General features: G+C 36.1%; 1 long non-coding RNA gene across 1 annotated transcript in view; it reads right to left on the reverse strand.

Moving 5' to 3' along the window:
• Positions 1-25765, reverse strand: part of LOC140637517 (uncharacterized) — a 69383-nt gene that overhangs the window by 25280 nt on the left and 18338 nt on the right. Inside the window, exons 4-6 of the long non-coding RNA XR_012034611.1 lie at positions 20975-21088; positions 18120-18298; positions 16366-16494 (exon numbers count right to left, since the gene is read on the reverse strand). This is a non-coding gene — a long non-coding RNA (uncharacterized lncRNA). The remainder of the gene's footprint in view (positions 1-16365; positions 16495-18119; positions 18299-20974; positions 21089-25765) is intronic.

Here is a 25765-nt window from a genome sequence, read left to right on the forward strand (position 1 = left end):
TGGCTACTCCTAGTATCGCACTGTATGTTAACTAACTGGAATTAAAATAAAAACTTGAAGAAAAAAAAAAAAAAGACAGTGGCTGCTTTGGAGCCTGCCAATTCATATTTCCATCCTGTTCGAGTCTAAATTGCACTTTCTGTCATGTGTTCTATGAAACACATCTATATATAGATAACAAGCAATTCCTCCTCCTTTTTTCACTAGTTTATTTCTGCTTTTGCAATTAAGTAGCCTTCATTAAAATGTAACTCCTTTAGACCTTACTACCACTTATTGGTCTCCTGGACAGGACAGTTGAGCTATTAACATGAGACTGGCAAGTGAGAATTCTTTAAATCTCCAATAAAAGTTATCTGACCAGCAATGGTAATATATAAGTAACTGAACTGAAATATTTTTATCACATGAGAAATGAAATTATTCTTGACCATAAATGATCAAACTGGTATAGGGACTTGTCTCCTATTCATTTTTAATGAAATATACTCCTTGTACAAGAGGATTAATAAATTTATAGTTAACCCTTCCTTTTAGTACAGTGCAATTAGAACTGATTCCCATGTGCCTAGGATACATTTCTACGTTCCACCCTACAGTCCACCAACTTTTTACCTCCTCCCAGGGGCTAGAATACTTTAAAACTTTTAACAAAGAACTAGTTTAATAGTTCCATCCCAAGTTCTATAATTTCACACTGACGTTGAACTTAAAGAGTTTCACTTATCATCATGTTTTGTTAAAACACAAACCTTATGTTCTACTTATCATGGCACCTTTTTTTTTTTTTTTGAAATGACACTTTTAAGGTTTTCTAAAATTTCATGTCAGATATGACACACTTGCCCTGCGCATTTTACCTTCTTAGCACTCAGGAGCTGGCATCTAAAATGCTAACTAATCATGTTCCACAACAGGGGTATTCATTTTTTCATTTATATTCTGAATTTTGAGGAACATTCACCAAAGGCAATGTCTTTGTGAGACTCTGGCCCTGCCTTCAAGACTCTTACAACATAGAGAATGCTAAGACCTATAAACACAAGTTAACCCGATGAAGCTAGAAAATATAAGTAGCTTAAGAGAATAGTTACCATTTACATTGACCTGAATGGAACATAACAAACAGCACGGAGGATCATAGGGGAAGGGAGGGAAACCTGAATGGAAAGAAATCAGAGAAGGACACAAACCATAAAAGACTCTTAACACTGGGGAACAAACTGAGGGGTTGCTGGAGGGGAGGTGAGTGGGGGGATGAGTAATTGGTTGATGGACATTAAGGAGAACTAGTGATATGATATGAGCCCTGGGTATTAACTGACAGACAAATCATTGAACACTACATCTGAAACTAATTATGTGCTATATGTTGGCTAATTGAATTTAAATTTAAAAAAATAAGGGAGAACGTTTAGAAATCAAGATAGTATCACTTTTGGATTAGTAGATTAGAAAACATTTTGTGAAAGAATACAATTGGAAATACGAGAAATTGAGAAAAGATAAAATTGGAAACAAGACAAGGGAAAAACCGGAAAAAGAGGTTTATAGAGATTTATTTTATTGACACTTTAAAAATTAAAATAAGTATTTTCTTTTAAATCCAGAAATATTTGGATTTTAAATATTTATATTACTATGTATATATATGTGTTTATAGATTTTTTTCTTTTAGTTTTTACTGATTGCTTCAGTTCTTTTAACAATCCTGCAGCAAGCAAATCCCATGTTATTTTCACCTTCACTCATGGCCTTGTCTGATGTAATCAAAAGTCTTCCCATAGTCATGGGGCAAAGCAGCCCCTTTAGAATCAATACTTCCCTTTACCAGGGTTTATAGAACCTTTTGCCAGGTCTTCAAGTTCCTTAAAAATTTTGCAGAGCAAGCAGCTGCCTGTCCTTCGTATGTCCTTGCTATGAATAAGTCCCAGTGAATAGAACCCATTATGAATCAAAATGTATTTATCAAAAGAAAGGCCCATGGAAGAGAGGCATGCCTTCCAACGAAGATATTTGTTTATATCCAAGTATTGGGGGGAATCTTTTAATCTCAAGTAAGAATTCAACTAACCCAGCATTTCATGTGCATGTCATTTTCAAATGATAAAATATCTCACTCAATATTTTATAAGTCTAAACCGAATACTTGCAGAAAATATAAGAAAGAGAATGGGTGAATCCTCAAGTTTAAGATACATGAAATTACACATCGTCTGCCTTGCAAAATCAACATTTGAGGGACCAAAGGATGGTGTTCCCTGCATACAAAAACAAATTCTCTTGATTTATATGTAAACTCATGCAATAGATAAGCTATTCAATTTTCTATCCAAGTAAGAGAAATAAAAAAAAAACTGATATTTAATCCACATTTTTCTTTTCTTCTGTAATCCTGTTTGAAGGAGCATCATCATCCTTTGTGGATGCACTTTTTGTTAGCTGTAGAGTCTTCCCTCATCAACACTCAATCCTCATAGTTTTCATTCAAGGCAGAAGTATAAAAAAGCCTCCTTCCGCAACATGAACTTTCAGTAAATATACTGATGGAAATACATGAACTAGTTACACAGATATGAAAATGGAAGAGTAAATTTGATCACTTAATGGGAGCAAAGATTTCTTTTCATGGCACGAGAAGAGGCCAGATCATCCTTAACTCTGCAGCTCAGCTCACAAATCTTGCACACCCTGGAAAATGAATACATTTGTTTCAGCAAGACTGGGGCTGTGATCTAGACCTGCAGTGTAGGATTTTGCCATTTTTAACTACACAGGGGCATCCAGTTCAGAGGACAAGAGGGGACCGACATTCCGCCTACAGGGCAGGTGCTAGGCCATGCTTCTGGAAAAAATAACATATTTTCCTATTTCACACAAAAGCATTCTCCTCTCATAAACCATGGCCTTGAAGGACTTCACCCACTCTGATGGAGTGCTATCCCTAATTCCCAAGGAGGCAGGATATGGCCTAGCATTGGCCTGGAAACATATACCAAAGAAAAGTTATGTAGGGGATAATTTATTCCTAGTAAGGGATAAATTATACTAAATATGAAGTGGAAATAATATAACATCTTAACCATTTACTATACACCTGGCACTCCGCTAGTTGTTTTTATGTAAGCTCATTAAACAGTTTCACAAACTTTATAAGGTAGACGCTATTCAAAGAACCCTACTAAACATCTTTTACCTACAGGACTCACTAGATTAAGGGGCTCCTGGATGGCACAGTCAGCTAAGCCTCCAGCTCTTGGCTTCTGCTCAGATCCTCATCTCAAGGTTGTGAGATGGAGCCCCTCTGTTATCAGCTGGGGTCCATTGAGATTCTTTCTCCCTCTCTTTCTCTGTCCCTCCCCCTGCGTATGTGCTCACTCTTTCTCTCTCTCTAAAAATGAATGGATAAATATTTTTTAAAAAAGTACTCCCTAGATTAATTGACATTAATCACCCCCTCAAATAAACATCCTGAGCAGTGCTCATCATACACTGAACACTTATATCCAAGAGGCTATTCTTTAATACTAAAGAGTACTACAGAGTGCTCATTTCTTTGTCCAAAGTTTGAGTCCTGTGCTACTAAGAATCAATTGAGTTGGATCCTGACATTTTTAAGATTAGTTGTCATTATTCTGAAATTATGTTATTTAAATGACTTGTGAACCAAAAATATAGAAATTCCTAAAGAAAGAAAGTTGTTTTCTATATTTTCTATAAACATTAAATAGAATATTTTGGAAGCCAAATAAAGATGAGTCAGTAAAAAGGACATCTATTAAACTATGTTTATACAATCTCAGTAAAGCACTGGGAACAATAAAAATTGAGAAATATTGTGCAGACAGATTTCTTCAGGTATTAAGTTCTTGCTCATTTCAAAGAAACTACATGAAAGAAAATCATAGAAGAAACATAATGGTGTGGTTTACACAAGACCACACCAAAGCCCCATCATCAACAGACTTATACTAAAATAAATGTTTTTCACTCTTCAACAAACTACTGGCGAATGAGTTATTTATTTAAATTTTCATTAAAGGCTTAAGATTTGTATACATCATTTTTTTATGATTACCTTTTTTAAGAAAGCCTCTACTGTATTATTAACATTACAGAGTGATGAAAATGAATCAGCTCTTACATAAGTTGCAAAAAATAAAAATAAAAAATCACAGCCAAGAGATGGATTGAAACCTTAGTCCCTAGTTTTTTTTTTTAATTTAAGTTCAATTCAATTAATATATACTGTATTATTAGTTTCAGAGGTACAATTAAGTGATTCTTCAGGTGCATACAACACCCAGTGCTCATTATATCAAGAGCAATCCTTAATGCCCGTCACCCAGTTACCCCATCCGTCCAGCTCCCTCCCCTCCAGCAACCCTGTTTATTCCCTAGTGTTAAGAGTCTTATGATTTGCCTCCCTCTCTCTTTCATCTTATTTCTCCTTCCCTTCCCCTATGTTCATCTGTTTTGTCTCTTAAATTCCATGAGTGAAATCATATGGTTTTTGTCTTTCTCTGACTGACTTATTTCACTTAACATAACACCCTCTAGTTCCATCCACATAGTCCTGGATTTTACTGAATCTATAATCAGCCAAATCTTAAGTTCTTGATGATTTGACCTCTGCTCATATCTGCCAACCCATCTTTTGCCAGCACCCCACTCATATCTTAAACTGTAGCCATGATAAATTGCCTTGAGTTTCCCAATCCTCTATGTTCTATTACTCCCACTCTGACTTCTAAGCCTTTGAACTTTGAACTACTTGTCAAAAAGATTCTTCCTTTCCCATATTACCTGGCACACATTTATTTGACAGCCTTAAAGTCTCCAAATTGGTGTCATTTCTTCTAAGTTGACCTCAGTGCCTTCCCTCTCCCTCAGAATTAGAAGCCCCTATTTACACAGCACTTTTATTTAGGTCTTTTATGCCTTTCATCATACCAGTCTCCTATCTCAACTACAGTATATGTTCTTTAAGCTCAAGCTCTCTGTATAGTTCATCATTGATATATAGTACCAAACCTAGTGCCTAGCACATAATTGATGATCGGTACATATTTGCAGAAGGAAATCAGAAAGGAAGACACTCTAAGGGGATTTTAATTAATCTTTTCGAAAGACCAGAAAGTCAGTGTCACCATCAGATTATGAGCTACAAGAATGCCAGGCTGGTAACAAAATATAGTGGTAGATATTCATGACCTGATCTTAAAGATTTGCTGTCTTTCAAGATCAACGGTGTTCACATTTTAAAAATCTATTTTTATCATTCTAATATTAATACATTGAAAATCTTAACAGAAACACGTTGAAAAATAAGCTAAGACACTCAGAGAACAGCTTTTATATACTCAGTATTTTAAAATTTCAATTTCACTGCATGAGTCATATTATTTCAGACTCTACTAATTTAAAATGTATAATTATTCAGTCATAGACTAGGGTAAAATTTACCTCATAAATTTCAAGGATAAAAAAAAAAAATCAAGTTTCAAAGCCAAAGAAGAGTATGAAAAAGAATTGCATTGGGGAAATATTTATCTAATTTAAAAGAATTACTTAAAGCTCATTAGAAGCATTTATCTGCATAAAAGTAAATCAATAGTATAATTGCAATTCATTGTCTTCTGCTCTTTAAAGCTGTTTCTTTAGTGGGCTTTTTATGAGATTTTTTTTTAACCTAAATTAGGTACCTAAAAGTAATGAATTTCATTTAAAAAGCATAATGTTATCTTTTAATCAATCCAAACTATCCTTCTATCTATTTCAAGAAGCTCTCAATCTTTTTTCTAAAATACATATAAGTGATAATAATTTATCTAGTCATTTATTTATTTAGCCAATGAGCATTTATTGAGTATATCATTTTCCAAGTTCTTTTCTAAACACTGTGATAAATAGATATGATTCATCTTTTTATGGAGTTTACATGCCCCTGGAGACACAGAAAATAAACAAATAAACAGGGCAAAATGAAGAAGAGACAAGTGCTCTATGATGAAAATAGGATTGTGATGTGATATGCAGTTATTTCAAATTGAATAATCAGAAAACATTTTTCTGAGGAGATATTTAAACTAAGACTGAGTATTAAGGAGAAGCCAACCATCCAAATATTTAGAAAAAGCATTACAGACAGAGAAAATAGCTAGCCCAAGGTCCTGGAGAGTAAGTAGAGAGGAGCATAAAATGAGATAAGATCAGAGAGTTAGCAGGGATTGGATCATGTAGGGCTTTATAAACTAAGAGTGTAGATTTTATTATAAGAGTAATTGTGTGTCACTGGAGATTTTTAAGGAGATGAGAGATAGAATGTGATTGCAAAGGTTTTGTGCATACTATATAGAGATTGGTTTAGCAGAAGCACAGGTTGGGAGGAGGGGAACAGAATGGAAACACTGAAATCAGTTAAGAAGCCATTTCAGTTGTCAACACGAGACAAAATAGTAGTATTGGAGACAGAAAAGAGTGGACGATTTTAGGACATTTTTAATGAAGAATCTATAGAACTTTAAGATATTCATCAGAAGTGAAGGAAAGAAAGGAACAAAGATTGACTCTTATGTTTTGGGGTTGAGATACTAAATGGTAATGACATTCACTCAGATGGGAAATACTGGGAACAAATAAATTGGGATAGAAGATCAAGACCTTTACTTTGAGCACTTAATAAGTGGGATACTTTATTAAATATCCAAATGAATAAGGTACAGAGAGTTGGTCCATGAGCCTAGATTTCAGAGAAGAAATGGAGGTGAAAATAACAGACTCAGGATTCACTAACAAAGAGGATGAATTTAAAGCCATAAAACTGGATGAAATCATCTAAGAGTAGAGATTAAAAAAAAAAAAAAAAAGCAACCAAGCAAGCTTCCACAAACAAAATATATGCCACACCAATGTTTAAAAGTTGTGCAAAGGTGTTGAAGACAACAAAAGAGAAGTGCTAGTAATTACTTAGGGAAAAAGAAAAGCAACAAAATTTAGTACCATAGAAGTCAAAAGAGAAAAATGTTTCAAGAGGAAGGATTCATCTATATCAAACGTTATTGAAATCTAGTAAAATAAAGTAAGAAAGGAGGGCCACTAACTTTGGCAAAATTTTGGTTATTAGAGACAATATGATAAACAGTTTTTAGTAGAATAGTAGTCATGGAAATCCAATTAACATAAATTCAGTGAAAGATGAAAGTGGAGAAAGACAGAGTATCTAAATGGATGACTTTTGAAATTTTGTTGTAGAAAAGGGAGCAACAAGATGAAGATATAGTTGAAATGGGGCATGACCTCAAACAAGGATTGTTTTAAGACTGGTGAAGTTAAGGCATGTTTGAATGCCAATGGTAATGCTGCAGTTAACGACAAGCACTGATAATACAGGAGAAAGGAATTAACTTAAAGACTTGAATTCCTGAAAAGAAGAGACTATCCAGAGCACATGTGAAAGCAGTAGTCTTAGGTTACAGCAGGGACACCTCACACATTGGTATAGAAGGGAAGGAAAGGGTATGAAGCAGACACAGATAAGGTGGTAAGACATAGAGAATAAGGAGTTCCTTTCTGATTGTTTTTTTATTATGTTTTTTATGAAGTATGAAGTAGAACTATTTTTTATTTTAAAGATGTTATTGGGACGCCTGGGTGGCTCAGCAGTCGGGTGTCTGCCTTTGGCTCAGGGCATGATCCTGGAGACCCGGGATCGAGTCCCACTTTGCGCTCCCTGCATGGAGCCTGCTTCTCCCTCTGCCTGTGTCTCTGCCTCTCTCTCTCTGTGTGTGTGTGTGTGTCTGTCATGAATAAATAAATAAATAAATAAATAAATAAATAAATAAATAAACAAATAAATAAAAATAAAATCATTTTTTAAAGATGTTATTTATTTAAACAATTAAAAAATAACCTCTTTTTTTAAAAAAGAGGTTATTTATTTATTTGTTTGTTTGAGAGAAAGAGAGATAGCAAGAGAGCAAAAGCAGGGAGGAGGGAGAAGCAGTTTCCCCGCGAGAGGGAACCCAACACACAGCTTGATTCCAGGACCTTGAGATCATGACAGGAGCTGAAGCCAGATGTTTAACCCACTGAGCCACGTAGGCACTCCATAGGCAGAATCATTTCTTACGACTGGAGGAAGGGTGTGGGATGTTTGAGGAAACAACTAAAGCTATAAAATGGTCATGCAAAGAGACAAAAAGAGAATGCATTAGGGCTACCAAGCCATATTTGGGGTCTATTTGTTTTTTTGTAAACATGAATTTAAGATGAAATGTTACATTCGATGCCACAAAAATGAAAAAGATCATAAGGGACTGTTAGGAACAATTATATGCCAATAAATTAGAAAATCTAGAAGAAAGAGATAAATTCCCCAAAACATACAACCTACCAAGACTGTATCAAGAAGAAATAGAGAGCCTGAACAGACCAATAATAAGGAGATCGAATCAGTAATCAAAAAACCTCCCCGCCAAAAGCAGAATCAAATGATGTCACAGGTAAATCCTAACAAATACCAATTCTTCTCAAACTCTTCTTAAAAAGTAGAAGAGGAAACTCAGTTTTTGAGGCCAGCATTATCCTGATACCAAAGGTAGACAAAGACAGCACAAGAAAACTATAAGTCAATAACCCAGACGAGCATAGATGCAAAAGTTTAACAAAATACTAGCAAACCAAATTCAGCAGCACATTAAAAGGATCATACATCATGACCAAGTGGAATTTATCCCTGGGATGCAAGAATGGTTCCACACACATAAATCAATCCATGTGCTACACCACATTAACAGAATGAAGGATAAAAAGCACATGATCATCACAGTTAGTGTACAAAAAGCACTTGAAATTCACACTTTTTCATGATAAAAACTCTTAACCAGTTAAGTATAGAAGGAACTTACGTCAAAACAATAAAGACCATATATGAAAAACCCACAGCTAATATTGAGTAAATGAAAGCTTTTTCTCTAAGATCTAGAATAAGACCAGGATGCCCAGTCTTGCCAGTTCTATTCAGCATAACCCTGGAAGTCCTACCCAGAGCGCTGAGGGAAGAAAAGGAAATAAAAGGCATTCAGATAAGAAAGGAAGAAGTAAAGGTGTCTCTGCAGAAAACTTCATCTTATATGTCAAAACCCTAAAGACTTCCCCAACAAACAACTAATGAGTGAATTCAGTAAAGTTGCAATGATTTTTTGAATGTGCTACTAAAAGCACAGGAAATAAAGCAAAAATAAACAAGTGGGATAATGTCAAACTAAAAAGTTTCTGCACAGCAGAGGAAGCAACCAACAAAATAAAAAATGCAACTAATAAAATGGCATAAATGTTTCTAAACTATATATTCAATAAAGGGCTAATATCCAAAGCTTATGTTGAGGTGCCTGGGTGGCTCATGGGTTAAGCCTCATACTCTCGGCTTTGGCTCAGGTGGTGATTTCAGGATCCTGAAGCCCGGAGCTCGGCTCCACGCTAACCAGGGAGTCCACTTTCTTTTTTTTTTGTTTTTTTTTGTTTGTTTGTTTTTGTTTTTTTTTTTGTTTTTTTTTTTTGTTTTTGGGAGTCCACTTTCCCTCTCGCTCTGCTCTTGCCCCTACCCCCCACTTGCACACACACACTCTCTCTCTAAAATAAATAAGTAAATATTAAAAAAATATATATCTGAAGCATATGAGACACTCCCATAAAGCAATAGTAAAGAAAAAAACTAAATAACTCAATTAAAAATGGGCAAAGGAATGTATGTTTCTGCAAGGTAGAGATACAAATAGTCAACAGATAGATATAAAAAGGTGTTCAACATCCCTAATCTCAGGGAAATGCAAACCAAAATTACAATAAGGTATCACCTCACACAGGTCAGGATGGCTGAAAAAAACAAAACAAAAACAGCAAACTAACAAATGTTGGCAAGGATGTGGAGAAAAGGAATCCTTGAAGGCCATTGTGAGAATGTCAATTGGTGCAGTCACCATGGAAAATGGTATGCAGGTTCCTCAAAATATTAAAAATGGAACTGCCGCACAATCCAACAGTCCTACTTCAGGGTATATATATCCAAAGAAATTTAAATCAGGATCTCCAAGACATATTTGCACTCCCATGTTCTCTACAGCATTATTCACAATAGCCAAGATATTGAAGCAATCTAAATGTCCATCTATGGATGAATCAATAAAGAAAACATAGTGTGTCTCTGAGTGTGTGTGTGTCTGTAGAGAGTGAGCGAAAGACCTACTGTATAGCATAGTGCCCATAGTTAACAATATTGTATGCATACTTAAAAATATGCTGAGAGTAGATCTTGTGTTAAAAAGTCCTTATCCCTTGGGATCCCTGGGTGGTGCAGCGGTTTGGCGCCTGCCTTTGGCCCAGGGCGCGATCCTGGAGACCCCGGATCGAATCCCACGTCAGGCTCCCGGTGCATGGAGCCTGCTTCTCCCTCTGCCTATGTCTCTGCCTCTCTCTCTCTCTCTCTCTCTCTATGTGACTATCATAAATAAATAAAATTTAAAAAAATAAAAAATAAATAAAAAAAAATAAAAAGTCCTTATCCCATAGTAATAATAACACTAAAAATAGGAAGAAACTTTTGGAGATAAAGGACAAATTTATGGCATGGATGGTAGTAGGGATGGTTTCAGGGGTGTATACTTATCTCCAAACTCCTCAAGTTGTAGACATTATGTACAGCTTTCTGTATGTCAAAAATAAATTAGTTTTTTTAAAAAGGTAAAATGTTTGTCTTTTTTTTTTTTCCCAGCAAAGTTTAGCTCCCCTGAAGCAGGCACTAAACAGACAATAATTTAATTGTGACGGGGTTTTTGTGGGAAAGTGTGAACTGGCCAAATAGGAACACTAAGATGTTTGTAAGGGTATGGATAAGATGTTTGGAGAGTCTATGTAAAATATAAATAATTCTCATTAACAAGAGAGGATGTAGAGCTTTATTTCTTAGACATTTGGATCTTAAGGACTTTTTTTTCATACGAGAGACTCACACAAGTTCTGTCTTTTCTCTTTCCAAGTAAATACACTTAAAAAAATAAATGTAAATCTCCATTTATTATCATCATCATTTCATACCTCAAAATAAAGACCAAATTTATTAAAATATATATATAAATAACTAAAGAAGAAATGCAGGTAATGGTAATGATAGTCCAAAGTAGAAAAGGAGAGTTTGCATAGTCTAATTATCTGATAAGCACATCAAGTTTATATTTTACCAACAACCTTTCTTTGTGTTGCAATCTTAACAAAAATGAAGGAAATTCATATTCAATTTTCTGACTCGCACAGGCTAATGCTTTATAAGAAATTATTTTTTTAAATCATGGAAACTGTATATTGCCTTCGAATCAATATGTGGAAATCAATGATCCAATGATACCTAATGAGATTTGAGGAATGTAATACTTCTTCTAGTTTTTTAAATGTGAAAGTCTGAATTACACAGATCAATAGACAATGATCTAAACTGCCCTATCTGGCAGACAGGCGGGTATTGCCAACTAAAAATACTCGGCTTTGCAGGCACTTGGTGAAATCACTTCCTTCTTTAAAACCCACAAAATAATTCGCTTCTTTTTCCATTCTATTTCTCTTATTTGAATAATATTCAGTTTTGGATCTGGTTTTTGATCCCTACCACACTGTCTGCTGCTTTAGAACAGGAACTGTGCTTTGATCATTGTCCCAATGACTAAACAATGAGTTCCTGGCTGGGCTTCTGACCTTAAACCTTTATTACTTTCAGTTCTTACACAAAGATAAACATAGCCCTACACTGTTTGGCTTCTAACAAGTTTTTTCTAATTTAATAATGTGCCTTTCTATATCAGAAGGTCTTTATACATGTTATACCGTCATAGTATTTCATTGTGTGGCTGCATTTCCACTGCCCTAAACTGCGTGGCCATTAATAACTCTGTGCTTTATAGTAGGTACAATTCTAAGACGATGATCCGTGACCCCCACTCTGGTATAAACCCCCCAGCCTTTGATTGTGGGAGGGACCTGTGAAGATGATGGAGTATCACTCCCATGATAAGGTTACTTACCTGGCATGGTGACCTTAAGAAAGAGGAGCCCCCCTGGAAGTGGCTGCCTTCAGCTTAGGTCATGATTCTGGGATCTTGGGATCAAGCCCCATATCGCTCAGCAGAGAGCCTGCTTCTTCCTCTCCTCCTTGCTTGTGTTCTCTCTCTCTCTCTCTCTCTCTCTTTCTCTCTCTCCCTCAAATAAATAAATAAAATCTTAAAAATAAAAAAGGAGATTACCCTAGATGGACCTGATCTAATTAGTCCTTAAAAGGGACTGGGCTCTTCCTGAAAAAAGTTATTCAAAGCAAGAAAACATTCTTGAAGGCTGGTTTTGAAGATCAAGGGAGGAACATGACAAAGGTGGGCAATCTTCTGTTGTTCAGAGCAACCCCTAGCCCACACCCAGTAAGAAAATGGAGGCCTCAGCGCCGTAACTGCACAACCTGAAGGAGCTGGGAAGAGGACTCCAAGCTCCAGATGATAATGCAGCCAAGTCAACACCTTGACTTCAACCTGTGACACCCTGAACTGAGAACCCAGTTATGCCTTTGGCTGCCTTCTGACCTATAGAAACTCGTGAGGTAGTAAATTTGTGGTGTTTTAACCCTTTCTGTTTGTGGTGATTTGTTGCATGGCTCTTCTTTATCAGAGTTTCCCCTGGCTATGATTGCTTGATTACTTCTTTTCCATACAAATTTTTTAGAATCAGTTTCACAGTTTCAGAAAAGTAAAATCAACAGTATACACTGCTGAATTAACTTAGGGACAATGGACATCTTATTTTAAGCATTTTTTTTTAAATCTTAAACGTTTATAGTTTAGGACCTCTTAATTCTCTCTACCTTTTATGTCTACTTTTACTAAACAGAGGAAAATACTCATTGAGGTAAGTTGGATTCCCTGTTACTTAACATAGGTGTCTTTCACCCATGTTAAATAGGTGTTTTTAACTTGGGCTTTCCAGTAGTTTCTGAGGGCTGCTATAACAAAGTGCCATAAATTGGGTGGCTTAAACAATAGACATTTATTCTCGCGTGGTTCTGGAGGGTAGAAGGCCAAAATCAAGGTATGAGCAATGTTGGTTTCTCCTGAGGGCTGTGAGGGTAAATTTGTTCCATACCTGTTTCTGGTAGTTTCAGGCATTTCTTTGTTTACAGACAGCATTCTCCCTGTGTCTTCCTTGTATGTATGCCTGTTGCTAGACCCAAATTTCCCCTTTTTATAAGGACATAGCCATTTGATAGCACCCACACTAGACCTCATCTTAACGTAATCATCTCCAAATACCCTATTTCCCAATAAGGCCACAGTCACAGGCACTGGGAGTTAGGACTTCCACATCTTTTGGGGGCACACCTTTCAACCCACAGTGGGTGACTTTAGTGGTTCTACTGAAAATATCCAGTCTCAATTCTAATAAAATCTTGGAGAGTGAATTTTTAAAACCTTTTCTAGCTCTGCCACCTTGTAACTAAGTAACTTGTGATTTTTTTTTAATGATTGTAAAAATAATAAAATGTTAAGCTCTCCTAAACCTGAGACTTCATAATTCTTAAATGATGAGTTCAACTTAAAACTATCAAGGGCCATGTTTTTTAAAGAAATTTCTGCTTCATTAGATTCTGGAGGAGAAAAAAACAAACAAACTCCAAACCTGTCAACTACCAAGATATTTGAAATAAAAAAGCTTAATTTTACTTTATAGCATTACTTGAAATTTAGTTAGCATTTCAGAAGGAAATGGAAAGGAAAGGTAGACCTGAATTTTTATGAGTCATCTCAGAATTTAATGAGTTTTATTTCTTAAGTAAACTTTTATTGGAGGAAATTAAGATCTTACAAGGTCTTAAATGGAATGAAAGTTAAATCAAAAGCTAGTGGTAGGGAAGGTTGTAACCTTAGACACAATCACTTAATCATTTGTTACCATATGTTGGAAATCCATTATACCTCAGCTTGCAGCCTTTGAGAGCAGACTTAACCCGAGTCTGAAAATAAACAATGACTTGCATGCCTGGAAGTCAAATATTAGCCTAGATCAGCTCTCATGGGACATTTACTACATAGATCTTCCTTGACTTAAAATGGGGTTACATTTGGATAAACCATCATAAGTTGAAAGTATCCTACCTCAAAAATGCACCCAAGGCACCTAACCTACTGACCATCATAGCTTAGCCTCACCTACCTTAAATGTGCTCAGAGCACTAACATTAGCCTACAGTTGGTAAGATTATCACAAAGCCTATGTTATACGAAAGTGTTGAGCATCTTGTGTAATTTATTGAATTCTGTACTGAAAATGAAAACAATGGTTGTATGGGTACCATTAGCTATACTCGGACATTCTTATTTTAATCTCCTTGTGTGTGTGTGTGTGTGCATGTGTGTGCAAATCCAATAGTGATGGACATGGTAGTCAAGGTTTGAAGGAGGAGTGGAAAGAAAGAATGAAGTTGATATAAATTCCATTTATTTCCTCTTGGAAGCTGCAATTCTACTCTTCTGTATGCACGTAAAATATATTTGTTTTCCCTTATATTTGTGAAAGAATAATTGGTTAAAAGCCTAAAATAGCCTTTTCTCTTTCTCCTTTCTCTCCCGCTTCTCCTTCAAGCTTTGCTCTCTTCTTCCACTATTATACCTAGTGGTGTTTCCATAGGTGCTAACAACCAGCAATGGAGACTGTGCTTATTTGAATCACTTCCATATTTAGAAAATCACCCTAAATTCTACCTTCATTTTTGGAAATGTAGCACCCTTAAGTCCACAAAAAATTTAGCCAACTCTCTCAGCTCAGGAAAGGCATCCTATTGGTTATTATAGTTGATGTCAATGCTGTTACTTTTATCTTTGCTCAGTTTTCTTTATTCCTTTCCACTGAAGCAGATTTGTAGAGTGTCGAAACAAAAGGAGGAGGGGAATCCAATTGGCCAGAGTGAGCAGGCTTCTTGATGGACAAACAGAATGTGAGATGACTGCTCTGATACTCTACCTGGGGCAGCTGACATAGAAAGATAGACTTTACTATATCCTTAATGTAGCTATAATATTGTATCACAGCAAAGGAACCATAAATCCTCTGGTTAGGTCAAACCTCCACAGATAAGTAACCTGAGGACACAATCTCGCAAACAGTGGCTATTGTAGAGTTCACTGATTATTCCCAATACACATTCTCTTCTCCTTCCTTTTAGCAGTACGTTTTCGCTTCATAGCTAGAGACTATATTTTGAAACTTCCTGAATTAGTTTTCTATTGCTGCCGTAACAAATTATCAAAATTTGCCAGCTTAAAATAACACCCCTTAATATCTCACAGTTCTGTAGACAAGAAGTGCCAGAGGATCCCACTGAATTATCAGCCTGGGGCCACACAGGCCAAAATCAAGGTGGTGGCTGGACTGAGCTCTTATCTGGAGATTTCAAGGATGAAATCTGCTTCTAATCTCAGTCAAATTATTGACAGAATCCAGCTCCTTGCTATTTTTAAAGTTGAGGTCCCTGTTTGCTTAAAACATAGGCTTTCATACTCAAGTGAACAATGGCAAATTGAATATGTTTTGAGTCTCTGATTTTTCCCACTACCACCAGAGAAAGAGCTCTGCTTTTAAGAGTTTCCTGTAGGTACAGTAGGCCCAAGCACATAATAGAGGATACTCTACCTACATTGAGGTTAGCTCATGAGTAACCTTACTTATACCCCTTTGGGTATATAATGAAGCATATTCATTTGAGTAACATTAGGGGGAAAGGTTATGGATGGCAAAATTCTGCTACTATACTTCTCTTGCAGTAGAAGCAGACCTTCCAGGGCCACTACTCTGCATGATTCCAGGATGCATCCATGTAAAACCCACTACCATCGATGGCACTTTGAGGTACACAATGTGGGAGAAGTACACTATATAACTAGGTCTTAGCTAATGGGATGTAAGTGGATATGGTGTGTCTGACTTGTGATTATTTTAAACACAAAGTCTCTTGCCCGGTTTTTTGTCCTTCTCCCTTTCTGTTAACCTGAAAATGGCAATAACATGAGCAATCTAGGAAGTTGCATATTAAAAATGGTAGAGCCATCTTGTCATTCCTGAACTACTGATCTGTGTAACCCATTAAGTAAAAAGGGAAAACAATTTTACCGTGTTTAAGTCACTCTATTTTATGGTTTCTTTGTTGTAGAGTTTAGCTTGCTAATGGGTTGCAAAATCAGGATTAAAATCCAGGCCATCTAATTCCTAGTCAGGACTTTTAATTGCCATATGTTCTTTACTTATTCATGTATGTGTTTAGTTCTAAATATTGCCACTAACCACGGACTTCACTATTTCAGGTGCTTCCCACATGGTAGGTCCTACATCCTTTGGTCTCCAGTCCATTATTATCTTCTTGGGCTCTCCAAAAATTCTGTAAGAATCTGATCCCAGGGAGAGATGACAGGTCTGGAAGGAGTTTGAAAAGGCAATGGTTATGGTCAGTAATAATGCAGGTAAGTGACTTAGTTGGGTGAAGCTGGCTTATGTAACACCCCAAGTTCCTTTACAGGAAGTCTTGGAGTAAAAACTGAGTTTCATCATTTATACAAATTCCCAAGAAGTGATGAATAATTCTAGCACAAAATAAAATGTATCATAATAAAGGGAAAGCAATGGTTGTTCTAGTAAGTAGAAAAAAAAAAGTCAGCATGTCTGTTTTTCATACAACATCAATATGAAACCTAACTAATTTATAGCAAAAAGCAGGTATCTAAAATCATGCATTCATAAAATAAAAAAAAAAGTTACTGACAATGCCTAATCAAGCATTAGATAGCATTTGTCTATATCCAATAGATCTATTTTTCTCCACCTTCTTCATTAAATGGCATTCAAAGTCTTTGTCATATTCCAGATTTAGCAATTTCATTAATCTTGGCAGCAGTGTGGGTATTGTTCTGGATGAAGCCTTCTCTAAGGAGAGAATTCAGCCAATGTCTGTGATCCCTTAGTCCTTTTCATTCTGGCTGATATCTTTCATCTTGACTCCAATTGCTTCTATGGCTCTGAGCCTCCCTGAGATGTTACCAATGATTTTTAGGCATTATTTCTATTTTTAAAAAAATTAATCCTCAGAAAACATGTAAGCTCACAGAGTACTGTCTAAGACAACTTGCAGAGTACAAGATCCCAAGGCAACTGGGAATGCAGATGTTGGCTGGGAGCTCACTCTGCATTGTGCTCAGTACTTTTATATCAGGCTTTCCCTTAACACTTGGAAGCACTTTTTGAACCAACTAACAGTGTGACACACAGTATAGTTTCTACCCTGAAAAATATTCTTAGACATTTCAAGCTGCATAATTATATGCAGTTTTCCCCTATATGTTAATAAACATGCTATTTTTAACTCTATTCTCAAAACGTATAAAATTATCATGGGCAAACTGGGTTGCCAGTTTACCTGTCACACACAGATATTTGTTAAAAATAAAGCTCTACTGACAGCTGAGGAATTTAAGGAGGAGGCCTAGGGAAGGTAAAAGTGACATTACACACAGACAGGAGACAATAAAAGTCAGCAGGGCCCTGGGACATGGGCCCCTTGTTACCTACATTGTCTTCTCCAAAATTACTAAATATCTCTGCAAATGTTTCCTCATCTAATACCTGGGAACCTAGGACCTCTCTCTCCATGCGTATTTGAAGATAAAATGAAAAACAGAGAGAAAGCATATATCCATAGTTCTTGAAATTTAGTTGGCTACTTCCATATACTCCCAGCCCTGAGAGAGGAGACTCTGGAAAGGAAAATATTTAAAGAATGAAATATTCTCTGGGTACAAATTCATTAGCAGCCTCTGCTATCTGAAACTGCAGATATAGAGAGGACTAGTACGAGTAGCCAGTCTACTCTGAGTTAATAGTTCTCTTTCTTAAAGGAGGATGTTATACCTAAGTTTACATCACATATTAATTTCCTCTTGCTGCATAAGTTTAGTGGGTTAAAACAACACAAATTTGTTATTTCACAGTTTCCATTTGTCAGAGGTCTGAGTATGGTTGGATGGGTCCTCAGCTTAGGGTCTTACCAGGCTAGCAGCAAAGTATCCTCTGGAGCTGTGTTCTCATCTGTAATTTGCAATCCTCTTCCAGGTTGTTGGAAGAATTCAGTTTCCTGAAATTTCTGGACTGAGACCTCCATCTCTTGATGGTTGTTGGCTGCGGGCTACTCTCAGTAACTGGGGGCCACTGTCAGGTCCTGGTTAAGCTGCCACAAAACTGATCTTTACTTCTTCAAAACAAGCAGAATCTTTATAACAAGAGAGTACTCGCCCCGTCATAGTATCAGGTACCACCCACACTCAAGGGGAGAGAATTATATAGGAAATGTATATCAGTTGGTGGAGGTCTTGGAAGCCATTACAGAACTCCTCCTGCCATATTCCATTAACTCATTTTGAAAGGAAATACTTTGCATCTTAGAGTCAGGCAATACTGTCCCACTAAAGTACATAATCTAAACTACATCCTTGCATTATTTCTCTCCTTTCTCTATCCCGTTTCCCTTCTCCTTACAGGTTTCTCCAGAGACATTCCCTTCATAGGTCATTTGTACATGAATGCTCACCTCTAGAGATCCCGAAGGAAGACACCTTATGTTCTTGTTTAGTTACATATTTTTAAATTACATATTTTTTAATGACTGTAATAGAAGTTTCATGTTTTTCTTTTGTCTTTTTTATTTTTGAGCATTGTTCTACAGGAATTTTTAGATAATTTTGTCAGGATAAATTCTAGTTGGAGCTTGATTTTAATTACATTAAACCTACAATATAAGGTTAGACAAGCTGGCATTTTGACAATACTCAGACTTATCCTCTAGAAATATGGTACATTGCTTCATTTATTCAAGAATTTTTTCATGCCTCTCAGTAAAATATCACATGCATTTCTTATTTAAGTTAGTCTACGTGTTTTACATTAGTGGTTACCGTAAATGGAAATTTTTTTATCATTATTATTTTAGTTTCTGTTTATTGTTACTGCAGAAGTGGTGAATATTGTACCTTTATAAATGTTTTCAAAGCCATATTTAAAAATAAAACTACTGTATTTCCAGATGACGCCAAGTCATGTAGAATCGCTAACATCTTAAGAATAGGCAAAGAATTTAAAGTTAACAAAAAGTAGATGGGAAAAAAATTAGGATCAAAACACAAGTGTGCACTGAATGATTTAAAAAAAAAGAGTATGAGGAAAGACATTACAGGATAAAGAAAAGAAGACAAAATGGACTGAGCTCACAGTAGCTCAAAAGCTAAGCAGAAGTATAAGCTGTATAATGCTCTCTGAAAACAAACAAACACTGGGTAAGACACTAGACTGTATTAAAAAAGAAAAGGTCAAGCAAGGGCCTGCAAATAATCATCTTTCTTTATTCAGCACTAACTGGGCCCCTGTTATGATACTGCATTGTTGGAAGCCAGTATTTCCATCAATAATATCGTCCTTCATAGCAGTTTATTTTCTTTTACCAGTTGTTTTAGAATCATCAAATCATAAACTGTTGGAGATACTTGACAACTCAGAGACTTCCTATTTATCTCCCTTATTTAAAAAATAAGGAAGTGAAGCTCCAATTAGGTGAAGTTAAGCTCTAATTAGGCAAAATTATTTTCCCTACGATTTCTCTTTTTAGTTAAAGGCATCAGAATTCATCTAAACCAGAAATCCAGGTCATATTACAATTCCTCTTCTTTTCATCCTATATCCAATCAGTGATCCAAGTGCCATTTATTTTTGCATCTTAAGCATCTCACTAACTCATAGCCAGTGACATAGTTCAGGTCCTCATCATTGTCTTCACTCTTTCATGCTACAAATATTTCTGTGCAAACTCTGCAGACACATACTACTCCCGATGCTACAACAGAAAAAATTTGTTTATATCTGCATTAGGCCCTCATGTACTCTTGATTTTGATCCATTTTCAACACATTTGCTGGAGTTTTACAAAACGCAAATCTTATTATGATTTCCCTTACTTAAAATTCTCAGTAGCATCCCACCACCATGTGGGATTAACATCAAACCCATTAGCTTTCTTCGGTGTCATCCTTTCTTATGTTTCAGCTCCCTTTCCTGCTTTATATATAGGTTTTTGGTCTACCATCCTGTGCTATAGCCACACAGAAATATTAGTTTCTGGGACACCTGGGTAGAGCAATTGGTTAAGTGTTCAATTATTGGTTTCAGTTCAGGTTGTGATGTCTGGCTTATGAGCTCGAGCCCCATGTCTGGCTCTGTGCTGGGTGTGGTCCTGCTTGGGGTGTTCATTCTTTCTCTCTCTCTCTCTCTCTTTCTCTGAGAAATAAATAGATAAATCTTTTTTTAAAAAAGAAATATTAGTTTTTACCCAAATATGACAGGCAGTTTCATATCATAAACAGAACATTAGCCTATTTTCCTCTAGTATATTTGGAGACAGTGAGAAGGCCTTGCCCTAATCCTGAGTCATGCCATTGATTGTTGCTGCTTCATGAGATAAGGGCTTCCCTACGGTTCCCAGCTCTAACTCTGGTCATCATTCATTCTATGTCTAGGTACCACCTGATACTCCAGGACACCCTGAACCCTTATATAGTGTTGCCACTGCAGTACTAGCTGCATTGAAAAATGATATGAGGATAGTATTTATGGGCTCACCCCTTAATTCTACACAAAAATCACTACAAAACGTCTTATATATGTAACCGGCTTCTTGCAGTGTTGATAACTAGAATAATTAAAGAGATAGCATGCATACATATGCACACAGATGCCTTTTATAAGAACATTAGAAATGAAGGCAGAATTTTTTCTACATGTAATATAAAAAGCCTGCAATATAGTCTCTGGCTACAATGTATGTAGAGCCGAATATTTTAATAAAGAGCAAATTTACCTTCTTTTTACCTTCTTTGTCTAAGTCCCAGATAATGCCCAAAGGCTTCTTGGATTTTTAAAAAGTGGGCCATTATGATACCTTGACAAACATTGGAAGCATCACTGCATGCTCCTGTCCAGAAAAGAAAAGAAAAGAGAATAGGAGTTGAGCATGTCAACGTTAGAGAAGGAATAAAAAGGATTGTCCTTTTATGTAAAATATTTTCATATTTTTTCAAATGTCAATTCTCCTGCTAAAAATGCCACCTTTTTAAATAAAAAGGTTCAACTTGAAATGTCTTCTCTGTGATGGTTTTCTTTACTCCCCTGTAGATTTAGCTAATAGTCTACTCTAGGCTTCTAATAATAACCTGCACTTATTTCTACTATAGCTCTTAACATATTTCTATATATTTTACATCTGTCTGTTCTATGCATCCTGTGAGCTCTTATGAGGGCAAGAACTACTAAACTATGTTTAATCCATTTTTGTCTTCTAGCCATTGGTCACAGTAGAAGCTTAATACACATTTTGTGATTAAATGAGACAAGAGATAAATTCCTCAAATTATACACATTAATGACAGAGTAAATAGCAAAACTCAGACTTTCTGACTCATAGTCTATTATTTTTCACAATCATTATCTAATTTAGTCTCCAATAATAGTTAATTTCCCAGTTATAGGCTTGAAATCTAAGAGATTTAATGCATTTTTTAAGGTCACACTGATAATGTTGGTGTCATTTCAGTCAGGATAGGTTAGGTTATGCTGCAGTAATAACCTCAAAATCAAAAGACCTAAAACAACAAAAGCTGGGGTGGGAGGGAATCCACATCTTCATTTAAAGACGATGGGTGATGGAATAGCCACAGTCTTGAACATTGCTTATCTCCAGGCTAGAGGAAAAAAGTGTTCTGGGAAAATAATAGCTATGGCCTGGAAGTAACACATGTTGCTTCACTTACAAGCCAGTGAATAAAACTAGTCCTACAGTCCCTACCATCAACAAGGAGATCATGATGTGCCATTCTACCGTGTTTCTGGAAATGCAAATTGGTTAAGACTATTACAGAGACTCACAGGTAAAAGGTATTCCTCAGAGGTTTGAGTATAACTTTTATTTCTAGCCTAATATTCTCTATACTAAGCAGGTTCTGGGACCTCCTCCTTTCAGAAAAGACACAGGAGACACGGGATATATTTTAAGAGGATTCAGATAAGATAAATGTGAAGTAATTCAAGGAATTACACATCTTAGCTTGAAATCAAGATATGAATGAAAAATAGCTGTCTTCAACTATAATAAGGTGATTATAGGAAAAAACATGACTAGTACCACTTGTTTTCCGAGCATTCAATACAGATAAATAGGCTTGAAATCCATTTTAAACAGTTAAATTGAGTGATTTTTGTAAGTGTTATATAAAAAAGTTATCTCTCTCTCTCTCTCTCTCTCACACACACACACACACACACACACACACTGAAGGACATTATAATGGGAAAGCCTAGGATTCTAGACCTAAGTTCATCACTATTTAGCTATGTGTCCCTGGGTCTCTTGTCGGTATATATATATATGTCTTGCTATGTAAAATTTAAAAACATGGAGAGATATATAAGATTCATTGTGATTTAAAATTTTTTGGCCCATTTAAATCAACTTGTCATGACACAATTCAGGAGTCATTAGGGTCATAGTAACTGCAAAAGCAAGTATATCTCCAAGTTTCGATGGCTTAAAATAATATTATATTATTTTTTACCTATATAACAATATTCCTATTGGCAGGTGCCTTTTTTCCACACTATAATTCAGGGACCTAGGTTTCATCCATCTAGTGACTTCATTACCCAGTGGGGCCATAGAGTTCCCTGCTTCTAGTCAGTAAAAGCAAGAAAAGTGGAGAAACCCAGTCCAGAAGTGGCACACATTACTTCTGTTCACTGTTAATAAGGGCAAACTTATTGGTGAGAACACATGGCCTCATCTGGGCACAAAAAGGATGGAAAAAAACAGTTGTTGCCTGAAGACTCCTCTCCCAGGACCAACTTCATGCTATGAAAGTAGGGATTCAATATTTTGGAGAACAGCTAGTCATCTCTGCCACAGTCTTTCTAGACAGCCACTTCCCTCCTCTGTAGAACTGACCACTCCTCTCTGTTGCTCATCCTGTACTCAAAATGCCATTATGGTACTTTCATCACTTGGTTCCTTTAGGTGGCAAATATTCAAGGGCAGGGACCGCTTTTTGTTCAGCTTTCCACTTCCTAGCACATAGCCCTATTCCAGGAGCAGAGCAATTATTCAATAACAAATTTTGATTAAATGAATTTACTCAAAGCTCCCTCGGCCACCCTTGTGGGGTTTGTTTGTTTGTTTTCCCATAGTTAGATGAGCTTGGGACACTAACTTAAGTATTTAAGAATTTTGTTATAGAACTTTACCAGAACCCAGTTATCCTACAAAATTGCTCAGTGTTTGTTATGAAGAAACATATACCAAGTGTCTAGATATAAATGACAATTCCCAGACCTCCATTCTTCTCTCCATTCTACTCCTTCATAAGTAGATGGCAGGGAAGGTTCTTTTCAATATTCTGATATTAGGGACAGGACTTTAAATATTCTGTCGTTATTTCAGTTTATGTACATAAGCCTTGGGTTTTTAAGTGAAAAATGTATAAATCAGGGGTGCCTGGGTGACTCAGGTAAGCAACCGACTCTTGGTTTTGGCTCAAATTATGACCTCAGAGTTGTGAGATCGAGCTCTACATGGGGCTCTGCACTCAGCCCAGAGTCAGCTTGAAATTCTCCTCTCTCCTCTCTCCCCACCATCTCTCTCTAAAATAAATAAATATTTTTTTTTCTTAAAAAGGGAAAAGAAAAAGGTATAAATCATCATAGTGCCTCTAGAGAGAGAATAATTAGAGTATATAAACTTTAAAGTATGTGCACCCTGAAAGACATTTACACATTAGTGACAATGCCTGAGAAGATTTTCTAAGGAACGGTGAAATATTTGGGAAAATTAACTCTTAGGTCAAGTCTTATTTAATCTAGACCAAATATGTAAATATGTAATGATATGTTTAATGTAGAATTCATTCATTTATCCAACAAACCTTTATTAACCTAGATTATTTAGGAAATATATCATACCATTTTTCCAAATTGCCTGGATAATTATCAAATGCCCTTCAAGGTCCATGGGGAGCTTTTTAAAATTATAGCTTGTGGCTCTTTCATGACAAGAGCCCACACCTACCCTTGCTTGAATTCCCAATAAATATTTATAGACTAAATTACTATCAACATAAATCCTTTGCCCATTTTTTCCAGTCTTTTATAAGATTTTTATCTATGACAATGGTGAACTTCACCAAAACTTAGTGGTCCTTGAAAAGAGCAATTACAAAAACAAAACAAAACAAAACAAAACAGTAATAACAAAAAAGCAACTGAAAAAAACCTGAAACCCATTATCTTGCTTTCTGGGCTTTAGTGAACACAAACAACGTCCTCCATATGAGTTAGGTAAAGACTCATAGATGCTCTCCTTGACAGAGCCAGACAAAAAACCCTCCAAATTTCTTTCTTTTTTTTTTTTTTTGGTGTATTAATGATTAGCTGAATTGCTTGTCTTCACTGATCAATCGGAACAGAATGTTTATAAATCAAAATAAGGTTAAACTTCCCTCCTTCCCCTCAGCACCTGAACTTTGGCTTTCCCTTCCGGGAGCCAGCATAAAGCTCAACAGTTCTGCCTGAAAATAGGAGCCTCGAGGTAAAACACTCTGATCTACTCTCCAATCCCACCCCTTCACCCCACTTCCCCACATTTGTTTCTTTTCAACCTTGTTTACTCCTCCCTGTGAAAGAGCAACACTTTCTGTCTCATCTCGGAATGCTTATAGATCTTAGGTCAATTGCAATGGTCTCTGTGCCTCTATTAAAACAGACCTTTTCTTTTTTTTTTTCTTATTATAATAGTGTTTCCAAGAATCTCTTCTTACTTACTTCCAGATTTGTTCTTTTTTATTTGATACCTGCTTTAAAAGAGAATTACTCCCCCCTATACACTCAATACACAAATGTGAAATAAATCTCTACAGACGAGATTCCTAACTTTATTTTTCTCATCTGACCTGATAGGTGTGGTTTTCTGATGCCCTGAAAAGAAAATATTTGTTAACATTCACGTGGAATAAAGGCAAATATTTAGAACCAATATCAAATAAAGATGATTTTGCAAATAAGAGTTCTGGATTCTGTCTTGGGGTTTGGGGAGCACTAAAAGAAAGACTTCCTGGATGTTAGGGCTACTCTTTTTAATGCTTTTCCCAAAATATTGAATACGTACTGCCATCTACTGGTAGGCACTGCAAAATCAAGTTAAGACAAATGGCTCTTTCGTTCTACAGAAGTATGTGAATATATTCATTGAGAAGATGGTCTTCTCATATGTAGAAGACCTAAAAGCAAATATTTATGTTCCATAAGCATTATTTATTGACGCACCAAGTTTAAATATTCATTTGTCTCAGATTTCCTCAAAAGAAATTTAGTTACCAAAATATTTTTAAATGATTCAGGGTTAAACACCTAAGGGAGCCTAACACTGCATAAATTGAATAGGAGAGCACAGTTCACTCTAGTATAGAGCTTTAATACACAAAGTGTGGTCTGCAAGCCAGCAGTCCCAGGTACAGGTAGGAGCTTGTAAGAAGTGCAAAATCTGAAGCTTCCCCCAGACCCACTTAAAGATAATCTGCATTTTAACAAGATTGTTGGGTAACACGTATAT

This window comes from Canis lupus, chromosome 8 (assembly GCF_048164855.1).
Source record: "Canis lupus baileyi chromosome 8, mCanLup2.hap1, whole genome shotgun sequence".
Taxonomy (NCBI): Eukaryota; Metazoa; Chordata; class Mammalia; order Carnivora; family Canidae; genus Canis; species Canis lupus.